This window comes from Pezoporus occidentalis, unplaced genomic scaffold, assembly GCF_034315485.1.
Source record: "Pezoporus occidentalis ecotype Australia unplaced genomic scaffold, CSIRO_AGI_Poc_V1 ctg37, whole genome shotgun sequence".
NCBI classification, from domain to species: Eukaryota; Metazoa; Chordata; class Aves; order Psittaciformes; family Psittacidae; genus Pezoporus; species Pezoporus occidentalis.
In genome coordinates this window covers 5,303,694-5,316,149 of record NW_026915691.1, presented here as the reverse complement: position 1 = coordinate 5,316,149, position 12,456 = coordinate 5,303,694, and the positions used below count along the sequence as shown (strand labels likewise).

The 12,456-nt window shown below is 42.3% G+C and overlaps 1 protein-coding gene across 5 annotated transcripts in view; it reads left to right on the top strand.

The window, feature by feature from the left end:
* The window catches only part of ARVCF (ARVCF delta catenin family member), a 285,157-nt gene that overhangs the window by 158,983 nt on the left and 113,718 nt on the right, over positions 1–12,456 (top strand). The gene's annotated exons all lie outside the window — the stretch shown is intronic.

Below are 12,456 nucleotides of genomic sequence, written 5' to 3'. Positions count from 1 at the left end.
GAGAAGTTGCTGTCCCTGCTTTGTAGCAAGGTTACTCCTGTCAATACCATCCAGATGTGTATCCTCGGGGTTTGTCTAAACACGATTTTCACTGCGTGGTGTTAATAGCTCTTACGCTGGCTCCCAGCAGGGTCCCACCCTTGTGCTTTCACCTCTGTGTTCATCCACTTCTGCTCCCCTCCCACTGCTGTCTTTTTTCCTATACAGCTGCCTTGACTGAACAGTTTGGGGGATGTGGGGGGAAATCTTGCCTCATTTATTTGTATGGGAGGGAAAAAATTAATATGTATGCATATGGAAAAAAAAAGGAGGGTCTAGAAAACCCATTACAGAGAAATGGTGGATAGGAACAGACTTGAAAATCATTACCACTTCACTTTTTCTAGCAACAAAGAATTCTAGAGTAGGTAAACCAGTGCAGGGTTTACCATTCTGAAAGTCATCTTCTGTTTAGATACCTGTGGTATTCAAAATAGATGGATTTAAATGAAGACAAGCAGGAAGCTCGAGGCTCCAATCATGTTCAGTGCTTGCTGTAACACAGGTGGCAATACCTGCATGGACACACTTGGGTGCTGCAGGAAAGGAGCTTCAAGTGCCTGCTGTAAGAGGGTATTTGTCTGCTCTGCTTGTGCTCCTGTTGGCAGGTGTCAGGTGATCTTTAGTAAAGCTCAGAAAAAGGTTATGAGACATTTTTCCTCTTTACTGGTTGGGTGAAGAAAGAACACTGTGGGTGTGCAGACACGAAGGGATGAAACCAAGCACATCCTCTTCAAAATGTGGAACACGATAGTGTCATTGCTCAAGTCATTTAGTACTGAAGCTAGTGTAGGAGATAACCACTGCAAGCCAGCGTGGCCATAATCCAATCCAGACTTCATTTTTTGCCTGATTGTGTTGGCCTGAGCAAGTCAAATGTTACCCAATTTTCTGACCCAGTTCTGTTTTGTGCCTCCAGGATAAACTGTTGTATGCTTCTGTCTTTTCAAATACGTGTGTTTGAATGCGCTTGTGTGAGTTCCTGAGCAACTTCAGAGGTGGGGGAGAGTAGTATAACAGTCAAGAGAAAAAAAATCACAAAGGCTTCCAGTTGGATTTGGGGTTGGTGTTTTTCCTGTGGCTTTTGTTTTCTTCTGATGTTACTTCTGCTAGGATAAAGCCATGTTCATTCATTTGTGCTGTTATGATGACATGGGTTTAGCAGAGCTGTGCCTGAGACACACCAGTATCGGTGATAGCTAAATGAGGTTTCCTGAGGAAAGGTGTCTTGCATCTCTAAGCTTCCTGTTCAGGTTGGGCTTTTCATTTTAGGGTAGCTGCTGTGGTATTGGCCTGAGTTGGGCTGTTTGAGGTTGCTAAAAGATCTTTTACATGAGATGTTAAGAAATGAACTGAAGGCAAATCCCACAAATTTGTGAAACAAATAGGTTTGGAAAGGTAAGAATGGTTCCTGGGATACAGGAGTGGGTCAGTAGGGAAGAGCTTGACTGTAACCACTGCTGCTGGTGTAGCATTCAGTGTGCAGCTGCCCATCTGCAGATGGGAATTGATTGCAGTTTTTCTCAGTTTTGTGAAATAGCTGAGAATCTATGGGCTGACTGTGATGGAGTTGTAATTCAGAGATGCCCCTTGTTGCAGTGGTTTATTTATCCTGGTTTATAACATTCAATTGAGAAATTTATCTTCCTTCCAACATTTTGCTCGCCTGGTACTTAATTGTGCATTGGCTGCATGAGCCAGACTTGGCTCTCAACTCGAAGCCACATTCATTTAATAGAGTTCTGCTGGAGATGAATTTTCCTCTTGGTGCTAAATCTGGGACACTAGTCAAGTAGGTTCGGCTGGCCTAAACATACGCTAAGTCCTTCACTGCAAGGTCAGAGGTCTGCATAGAATTGTGTGTGCATAAGAGCTGTTTTTTAATAACACAGATGCTCTAAATAATGTGTCTACACAGCAGCTGGGAGGCAAAAATTTGCAGACCAAGATGGTTAGCTTGCGTTCAGCATTTTTAATTGGCATTTGGTGTGCTGTGTAAATTTGCCCTGGTTGTCTTAACAGTATTTGACTAGATTTAAGTGGGTTTGCTCCCTCACACCCAAATTACTGTAATTTCTAAGAGTATATGGTTTCATATGGAGCTTGCATACTTTGTACGATTTTATCTTTGTGGCAGTATTACAATATCAGGTTTTGTCTCCTGTGTTAAATCTGCAGGTTAGCATCCCTAGTGCCTGCTGGAAGTTATGATCTGCATCAGTTGAGGTGCTCGGTAAACAGTCAAGCATAACCCATTTGGCAGTTCTATGCTATTGCTAAATGGAAAATCGGTTTCTCTGCTTTTTAGTGATTTCATTATTAGTTAAGAAGCTTTTATTTCAGAAATAGAGGTTGGTGTGAGTTACTGTGCTATAATTGCAGTCACAGTGGTACATTTGCACCCCTTCTCAGAGCACAAGTGATTCAGTGGCTAAGAACTGCAGTTCGAGGAAGGGCAATTAAAAGGAGTTATTTAAATAAACAGTTTGTACTGAAGGCTTTGACTCCCCAGACCCACCCACACTGGCCGCTGTTTGGGAATACTTGAGGAAAACACCACTCCCTTAGTAGGAACTTAGTAGGGCATGGCTTCGGCTTTGTTTTGATTTGTTCTATTGTGTTTTGCCACTTGGAGTGAAGTTGTCATGGGCTTGTCCACCCAGTAAAAGGCTTGCAGTTATGGCTCTGTTTTTATCTTTCTTCAAGGCTCCAGCTGTTGCACTCTACCTGAAGATTAGATCATTCTTCAGGAGTGGGTGAGAACAGTGTTTGAACTGCTAATAGACCCTTCCTTAGGCCAGTGTGTTAACTTCAATTACCATCTCCTGGAAAGGTGAAAGATCCCCTATTTAAGGTGCACTTAATCATATGTTAAAATTGCCAGAAAAGGTGTAATTACCTTCTGGGCTATATGAATGCCAAGCTGAAATGAAGCATAGAAAGGTGAATGCACTTTGTATTAAAGAAATCACATGTAATGTGCCTTTTTGAAAGGGGGTGGATAGAGGATAGAATTGAGGGCATGTGGGAGGTACAGATGCAATTCCTCATGCCCTCTCAAAGGTGTGTTGCCCTTGTTTCCCATGTGAGCTCTGCTATGCATTCATAGAAATCCCAATTTTTAGATGAACAGTTGTTGCAGTTGTATGCAAAATGACTTCAGAAGCAACAGGTAAGGAACAGGAAAGTGGATGAATAACATACCTGTTCACATGGTTTTTGCCTTGGGGGATGTTGTCCTTCTTGGTGCAGGAAGGTGACCTTTTTTCCTGAAACCAAATGGGAAAATTGGAGGTAACCATCCCGAAATCCACACAAAGGCTATAGAGGAACTGATGTTAGGGAAGAAGCTTTCACAAAGCTGTGCTGTATTGAGCTGTGGAATAATTGAACAGTCTCAAGGGGGCTAGAAACCCAGTAAAGCTGCTGGGTGAGGCTGCAGGGGCCAGAATTCAAAGAGCAGAAGGTTAGGTAGTCTGAGTGGGTGTCTTCAATGTCTCTGATCTCAACTTATGCTGAATAAGCTTATTATTTAGATGCTCATAATGAATTAGTTAAACAGTGAAATAATTAACAAAGTAGGCACTTAAATGGTTATTGCAAGTTTTAGAGCTGACTTTATTTAGATCAATGAGGTAGCTCATTCTACCATTAACTGCACCCTAGCAAGAAGGATTTCTTGGGTTTGAATAAACACAAACAGAAACAGTGTGGCTTTCACTGGAAAGACAGCATAGTGGTTTGCTTCCTTTAGAGGGAGAACATCAGAGACTGACATGCAACTTCTGAAAATACTTTCTTGGTTTTCTTAAATGTCAGAAAATTCTCTTTGATACAGCAGTAGAGATCATCAGTTCATCAAGTGTTGATATGACTTACTAGTTGGATAATGTCTGTAACACAGTATGCCAGGTACTATTAGAATACACACGGAAGTTGGTCTGCATTTCTCCTGTTCTCTGAGCTGCCCTTTCTTTTCCCTCAACTAGTGTTTAGGCCTGAACTGTCACTAACCAGAGTTGCTTGAGCTAGAATGCTCATGGGTTTTTCTTGTAACCTCTGGTCAATTGTAGGACTCCAAATACTTCACACCTGGTGACTGGATCCTAAACTGGAAATGTTTCTGGGCCTTCTGGCAGTATTCTAATGTGTCTTCCTGATCAATTAGGTTGGCTTAACCTAATCTAATAGTCTCTTTATATGTTGGTGGCTTTTATGCTTCTTACTCAGTACAGATAATTTAACAAGACTTGCAAGCTGTTTGCTTTAGATTTTATTCTTTTATACACACCCCATGTAGCCCACTGCCTGTCCCAATGAAAAAGAATAGCAGTTACCAGTGATGTAAACCCCTGACCTCAATTCTGCAGGTTTTCTCTTTATTTGTTGCTACGCAGCAGCCTATCTGGGCAAAACTCATGTATTTTGTGAGAAAATGCAAGGGGATTCAGAGGAGATTACTGCAAAAGCTGACCAAGTTTCTGATACTTTTAAGGTATGTCACAGATGAGATCTTGTCCCCTCATTTTTTCCTTTTTTAAAGAACAGAGGGAAGAAGTCTCAGGAAGTTGACTGCCCAGAACAGTACAGGGTGTGGATGCTGTTGTATATACTCTGTGTGGTTTGGTTTTCTTTTCAAAGGTGTTATCAAAGAGACAAAATGCAGCTGCCATACAAAGCTGCATGAAGGTTATCAGTAAATCCCTAGCTGTGAATTGTTTTTCAGCAATGATAAATCAGATCGCTTAAGGCAGTTTCATTTCCTAGTCTTACTTTGTGTGGTACGTGTGAGTGTTCATCTGGCCTTTCCTTACTAAAATGGTTCAGCCATTGGTACTTCACATTCTCTGGTCATCCAGCTATTTTTGCTAAGACTGTTACTTCCCACTGTTCCCAGAACTTCTCGGAGATCTGGAATGGTAACTGGATGAGAAGAACACTTTTGCCATTTGTCATTGTGGACTGCTCCATCAGGAGGCAAATTTTGCACAGGAAACAAAGAATTTAAGCACATTGTATAAAGCTGCTTCTTGATTTATTTTTTCCCCTTTGTACTTTGATATTTTGTTGCTCTGTATATGAAGTTGTCAAAGACTTTCCAAAATATTCTCCTGAATTCCTATTGCAAGCCTTTATATAAAGGAAAAAATCCTGTAAATTTCAGTAAACACGTTAGGATAGCTGTGCAGGTCTCTGTAGTCTGTTGCAGTATGAATTTTCTATATTGCAGTTGTCCTTGCATGGATTTTGCTATTATTAAAAGTGGCTTCACACCAGAGTAATTGCTCTGCTTTACCAAGGGTTTAATGTTATTTCAAAAGAGCATTGTTTTTCCTTCAGGACAAAGTATTTGCATTGGGAGTTACACTGAAAAGCTGTAGCTGTATCTTTCCTGTAGTCAGCCTCCAGGTAATGTACAACTACAAAAGACACTGAGAATTCATCTGACAGCCTCAACTATGAAAGCAAAAGTTGGAGTCAAGAAACTTTTTGAGAGTTTTGGGTATATTTATATCTCACACAAGAAGTCACTGGCACTTTTGGTCTGGGGAGATCTTTGCAGGAACTTCCTTTTAACTCTGTCTTGAAAAGCCTGAGCATTATTTTCCTTTCCAGAAGACTGATGGGTGAAATGAATCTAAATCAAATGGCTTAGTCCACTGACTACGCAGACCGTGGATTTATAGATAAATTAAAATGTAGCTGTGTTTTTTTTGCTTTTTTCCCTTTTCACCAATCCCTAATTGGTATTTCCCCCACTCCCTTTGTCAGATGCTTTCATGTTCTGGCAGTTGAGATGCATTAACTTCTCGTGGCCTCCTTGAGTTAGCTCCTCTGACGTACCTCTAGAGCAAGATCTGTCTGTAAGGGTCTGAACTGGTGCTTAATGAAGTGAGAGTGTGCTGCCGCTGTTGGCGGTTGCCTTTTGGGCTTTGTTTAACTGTTCCCCCGAGCTGCACTGCAGACATGAGAGAACGAATATGACATCTTTCAAAGGGCTGGGCGGGGAGTCATTGGTGGATTTGAGTCTTTCACCACCAACTGAATTGTCTCTGCATGCAGAGCTTCTTTCAGTACGGATCTCGGTGTCTGTGCTCCTAGGGCTGAAGCTGGCAGTACAAATCACATCTTCACATCTTTTCACCTAGTCTGGTTTATATAAAATCCAGTTAAATAATGTTTTCAAGTTAGTCCGCTGTATAATGGTTACCTCTTATGACAGAAGACATTTGATCTGGCATGCACTTCATGTGCTCAAAATAATTTCTCCTAATCCATGGGATTTTTTTATTAAAACCTTGGCTATCCCAGCTTTTGCTCTGAGACTGAAAAATACTGCAATTTTTTAATATCTCTAGTTGAATTTTACATAATATTTCTGCTTTTCAAAGCAAGCAGTAGAGAAACAGGAAATCCCAAGAGCTGTCTGTATTTGAGTTGCTTGGAAATTATTCATTAATGTCTTCCAGGTGGACAGCAAATGCGTTACGAAGTCTTCCATATCTGCATGCAGGGTAATGAACCAAAACAAGTGCATGGAAAAGATCCCCTCAAGCCTGAATGCTCGAAGAGCAAATAGGTGCCTCTAGGAGCAGCTCAGTCTGTACACAAGGGTGTTACTGAGGTTATAGTGACACGATGTTGTGGGTACTGTGGTTACAGCTTCTGCAAATCCTTTGTGTAGGCTTGTACTTTATCAGAGTGGTTGGCAACTGAACATTGATCATTTTTGTTGTTGTTTGCTTTTTATTAGCCTCTGGAAGAGAAATACCTCCTCCTGGATGAAATGTCAAAGGATTTAATGGTTGGATGGGGCAGATACCCTGAATTAGAGAGGAGTGGTTCATACCTTTAAAGAGAAAGATGAAGTACTTTACCTAGCTCCATGTGACATGTTGCAGATTTTCCAGTAACAAGTGTCCTTTACACGAGGAGTCTTCCACCTTTTTCATTTGCTGTGTTCCTAACCACTATGTTGTGCACTAATGTTTTATATGGAGCACTTCACAAGTCTTGCTTGTCACATGCCCAGTATAAAATGAGAATACGTTTGCCAGTCAGGTAGTGCAGGTCCTGCTGGCTCTCATTTGCAGCCTGCTTCACACCAAATACTGTTCTCTGAAGGCAGCTTTCATTTTTGTTCTCGTTATGTTACTTGTAAAGAAATCATTATTAGCAAGGCCTCTGAATTAGGAATGTGATTTTTAAGCCTCTACAGCCCCTTCTGTTTCCTACCAGCCTGCCCTTGTGGCACCATCCTCCCTAGGAACCTGGTTTTGGACCCATTACAATCACACCTGTGTATATTGATAAGTGTTTCTTTTGTGGTGTGCTTCAGCCATTTCCTGCAGCGGAACTGTCTTGTTGAAGTTCTGCAGCTAGGCTGTTTTCAGCTTTGTTTTCTTGAGGTCTTGAGTGTGGTGGTATGACTGCCCCCAGCCTTTCTGGGGTTGCTGGAACAGTTTCTGTCTAAACAGTGGTCAGAAGACTAGTCCTTGGGCTTGTTCAGCTTGCAGCAGGCAATGTGGTGTTGTATTGGTAGTAAAACTTGGACCATAGCATTGTAATTTAGTTGCAACAGAGCTTTTCTACAATAGATGTTGATTTCTTAGAGTATTTCTGAAAGGGAACTAGGGCAGCCATCTTTGCCTCATGGATGAAGGGAGCTGGGGCAGTCATCTTTGTTTGCCTTGCTCATGGGGAGCTGAAGGGTCATGGATGAAGGGCAGCCATCTTTGCCTCATGGATGAAGGGAGCTGGGGCAGTCATCTTTGTTTGCCTCATGGATGAAGGGTGCTGGGGCAGCCATCTTTGGCCTCGTGGATGAAGGGAGCTGGGGCAGCCATCTTTGTTTACCTCATGGATGAAGGGAGCTGGGGCAGCCATCTTTGGCCTCGTGGATGAAGGGAGCTGGGGCAGCCATCTTTGTTTGCCTCATGGATGAAGGGTGCTGGGGCAGCCATCTTTGTTGCCTCGTGGATGAAGGGAGCTGGGGCAGCCATCTTTGTTTACCTCATGGATGAAGGGTGCTGGGGCAGCCATCTTTGTTTGCCTCATGGATGAAGGGTGCTGGGGCAGCCATCTTTGGCCTCGTGGATGAAGGGAGCTGGAGCAGCCATCTTTGTTTACCTCATGGATGAAGGGAGCTGGGGCAGCCATCTTTGTTGCCTCGTGGATGAAGGGAGCTGGGGCAGCCATCTTTGTTTACCTCATGGATGAAGGGAGCTGGGGCAGCCATCTTTGTTGCCTCGTGGATGAAGGGAGCTGGGGCAGCCATCTTTGTTGCCTCGTGGATGAAGGGAGCTGGGGCAGCCATCTTTGTTTACCTCATGGATGAAGGGAGCTGGGGCAGCCATCTTCGCCTGCCTCACAGATGCTGTTGCTGGAGTCTGAGTTTACCCCTGAGTGTGGCAACTGTAGTTGTTGATGTTCAAGTTTCTGAGTTGGACTAAGTGGGTATTGTGCACATGAAGGAATGCTGGAATTGGAGACCTGGACTACCTTTGAATCTGCTAGAGAGCCTGCCATGGTAGGTGCTCATCCTCCCTTAGTCTGCCAAAGAGATTTGATGGCCTGTGCGCTGTGTTGGGGCATCCAGGAGATGTGGTGGAGATGGCATTGCAGTGGAGGAAGAATTGGCGAGTAATTTTTCCTCATGGATGAGAATGTATATATAACCTGTGCTAGCGCATGTTTAAAAGGGGATGGTTGTAGGGTAGGACTGCTCTCCATCCTGCTGCTACAGCATGGGTTTACACAGACAGGCAGGTGAAGGATGACTCCTCATACCAGAAATGATCAGAGTTGCAGACCCTGCCAGCTGACACTGATGTGTGATGATTAAAGTCTCTCAGAGAGATTGGTAACATTGGAAAAATGAGGTCATTCTACAGAGTTGTGCCAGATGTAGTCAGAATCCAAAAATACCTCTCCTGCACTGATGAAAGGGAGTCGGAGGGGAGGAGATGGTGGATTTAAAGGTTAGTTTGGTAGTAGTGGCCACCAGCTACTAGGAATAGTAGCCAACCTTGGTGTAAGGAGTATAACAGTAATTGTGAAAGGAGCACCTAGGTTACTGCAGGTAATGGGCCAGTCGCTGAGCCGATGGCCTCAGATCAGCATCTTCCTTCTATTTTTCTGCTGTATGCCACACTTGTGTCTGAAGTAAGAGCATGTGTTGTTTTTTTTTTTAAGTGATTTTGGGTTAGAGATTTAAAATGCATTTTCTGTGATTTCTATGTAGATGGACACACTTTGAATTTGTTAAAAAGAAAAACATGGATTATTATTTTTGATTGACTGAATTGTCCAGATGAACTTCCTGGGCAGTCACCACACCCGACACCTTTCAGAAGTATTGATAAGAGCTGCAGTCTTAGAAGCACAGCAGAGATTATGGGGAACCAATTAATTCAGTAGATACTAATTAATAAACACTTTTCCTCTGGGGAAAACATTGTAGCACATTCACTGTTTGGCCCAAGACTGCATGCATGCATGAACAGACAGTGCACATGCTTTCTTGAATTGTCACTTGTTATTTCTCTTGGTAGGCTGGGGGCTGCTTCCTCTAGACTGCTGCTGCCAGGCTTTCAGAAGAGCAGACTGCAGTTAATACTTAAGCTGTCTCTCAGCCACCAGTGTTCTTTCATATAACTGATGTCAACACATGCTGGTTTTCACCATTGCCCTGTGGTCTGCTCAGTGGAGTCCAGCCGGCTCCCGGCAGTCTGTGGTCTTTGTTTTGAGCACACTTCATTGGGGGTGTGCATGTGGAATAACTGGCTCTGAATATAGCTGGTTTTATGTATTGAAGCATATACGTACACTTGCAATAAGGGGCTGCTGCATGAATGAGTGGTGTATTGTCAGTGCTTTCCTCTTAATATGAAACAACTTCATTTGCATCTGTATGCGGTACTGCACAGACTTGAGCATTGTAGGGTGGATAGTTTATAGACAGTGCAGGGCAATTCAGCTGAATTACAAGGCTCCATTCAGTTTGTCTTCTTTTTTTTTTAAACAGGCCACTGGTCTGTCATCAAAATCATATAGTTCTAAGAGAGAGAACAGTGAAATACTGCTTGTGTTGTATGGTGGTTGATATTCAACATCTTAAAATCTCTCTACCTGGTCCTGACAATAAATTAGTTCCCTTCTGAAACTTTCTTAGTCATAACAAGATAGAAATGAAATGGCTTAAAAAAACCTTCACTACTGACCATTAGAACTTCCTTGAGTGCTGAAACTGCAAAATGGTGCTTAATGCTATAAGCAGTGGATTTCACTGGTGGTTTCTTCTGCTGTGGTGTTGCTGCAGGTGTGAAGGTAATGTTCTTGAAGGAATTCACTCAGTGATTTGTTCTGAAGGGTTGGGTTTTTTTTTAGCTGTGTAAAATTCCATTAGACTAATTATGTGGATTTGTATTGATATTTGCTTTACTTCCTGCTGAGTGTAAAGATAGAAGCCTATTATTGGAATGCAAATAACCTATGATAGAAAATCACCTTCATAGCAAAATGTGGCAGCGCTTCAGAGTTGTCAGTGTGCTGAGATGTGACCTTATTGGTAGAGGACTGAACCAGAAATGCTTAAGTTAGCTTCCCATTATTTTTGGGTTCTTCTTGTTGCATGAAGTGTTCTCCATTAAAAAATGATCTTATTTCTTGTGATATGTGTGCATCTGTGAAAAATGGAGAAATTTCATTGTGAAAGTCTGCAGAGAATACAGAGGCTTATCTGATCTTGCTTCCTCTTGGAGAAGTTATGGGTATAAAATGTATTTATGATGACAAAGCCATTTTATTAATTACATCTTTTAAAAAGCAGTAAAATTTCCAGAAGATTTGAGATTTAAATATCCTAATTGAACTTCACAGAAGAAATAGTGAAGTGCCTCTTCAGTGCTTCTTCACCATATGTATTTATATGGCTTTTACTGTCAGCTTTTCTTTGGGAATTTTCAATATATCATGATGATGAGACAGCTTGACCTTCTCTTGCAGATTAAATAAATTATGAATTTGACTATTTTCCTCTTTTGTAAATGACTGGCAGAATCAATGGAGGATGGACACAAATACTGTATGAGGAGGTCTGTTCCCCAGTAGTAGCTTTGTGTTTTGCCTTCTGTCGTGGTTTAAAACCAGGCAGAGGGCTCGTTCACTCACTCCCCCCCTTCTTGCCCTCCCCCTACTCCTGGAGGGACAGAGAGGAGAACTGAAACGAATGCAATTCCCACGGGTTGAGATAAGAACAGTTTAGTAACTAAGGTATAACACAAATCACTACTGCTACCACCAATAATAACAATGATAAAGGAAATGATGAGGGAAGAGAATACAGTATCTCACCACCAGCTGACAGATAACTCTTGTCCCCCCCCAACCCGACCAAACACTGACCCATACCTCCTCCAACCCTGCAGTCTACCAGCCCTTCCGGGTAACTCCCAGTTATCTCCTAGACAGGACGTGCTGTGGTATGGAATACCTCTGGCTAGCTTGGGTCAGGTGTCCTGTCTCTGCTTCCTCCCGGCTTCCCCTCCTCCCTAGCAGAGCATGAGGCTCACAAAGTCCTTGGCCAAACCAAAGCATCATTGTTATGAGCTCTGTTCCCAAGCTGAAAGTCAAAACACTGCATTGCACCAGCTACCAAGAAGGAGAAAAATGACTGCTACTGCTGAACCCAGGACACCTTCCCTAGCAGTGTACCTTCAGAGTTGTGCTGCTTTGATACAGTCACAGCTGCTCACAATGGGTTGGGGAAAGTAGATTTTAAATGTCTTCTAAAGAGCAGCAATATCTGCGTTACAGAAGGACTTACTTCAGCAGCTTGTCAGAAAGTTTCAGATTTTTGAAATGGATTAATTTGGAATAAAGAATCTTTTATTAATATCTCTGGTCATGTATAAGTTAGTATAATAGAACAGCTGCTGTGTGTTCTGTTTCCCTTTCTCAAGGAAAACCTGAAAACACCTATAAAAAGCGAATAGTCAATAAATAAGGAATTATTTTGTTATTTCAGAACATGATTCTGTGCTTTAAGTAGTGCTGTGCAGTATTCAGTCACTTCTGGGTTGTTCATGTACTTTCCAGTTTTTTGTGAAGGACCATCTCTTTCACTAGTAGAATTTGTTTACTGTTTCAAGTGGTATAGTCCAATATCACCTATCAAAATGTTACCAGTTGTTTTCAGACACACGTATAGCCTTTTCTACTCAGTACTTGCGGCCTATATCCTTAGCAGGGAAAATTATTAATCCCCGATGAGTGCAACTGAAATGATACATGAAGTCAGCAGAAATATTTCTACCCAGTGAGCTGGTGGGGTGTGTTTATAAGCCAGCGAACTGCAGTGCTTTGCAAAATATTACAGATCCAAAAGCACAGTGGATTAAGTCTACAAAGTTTACA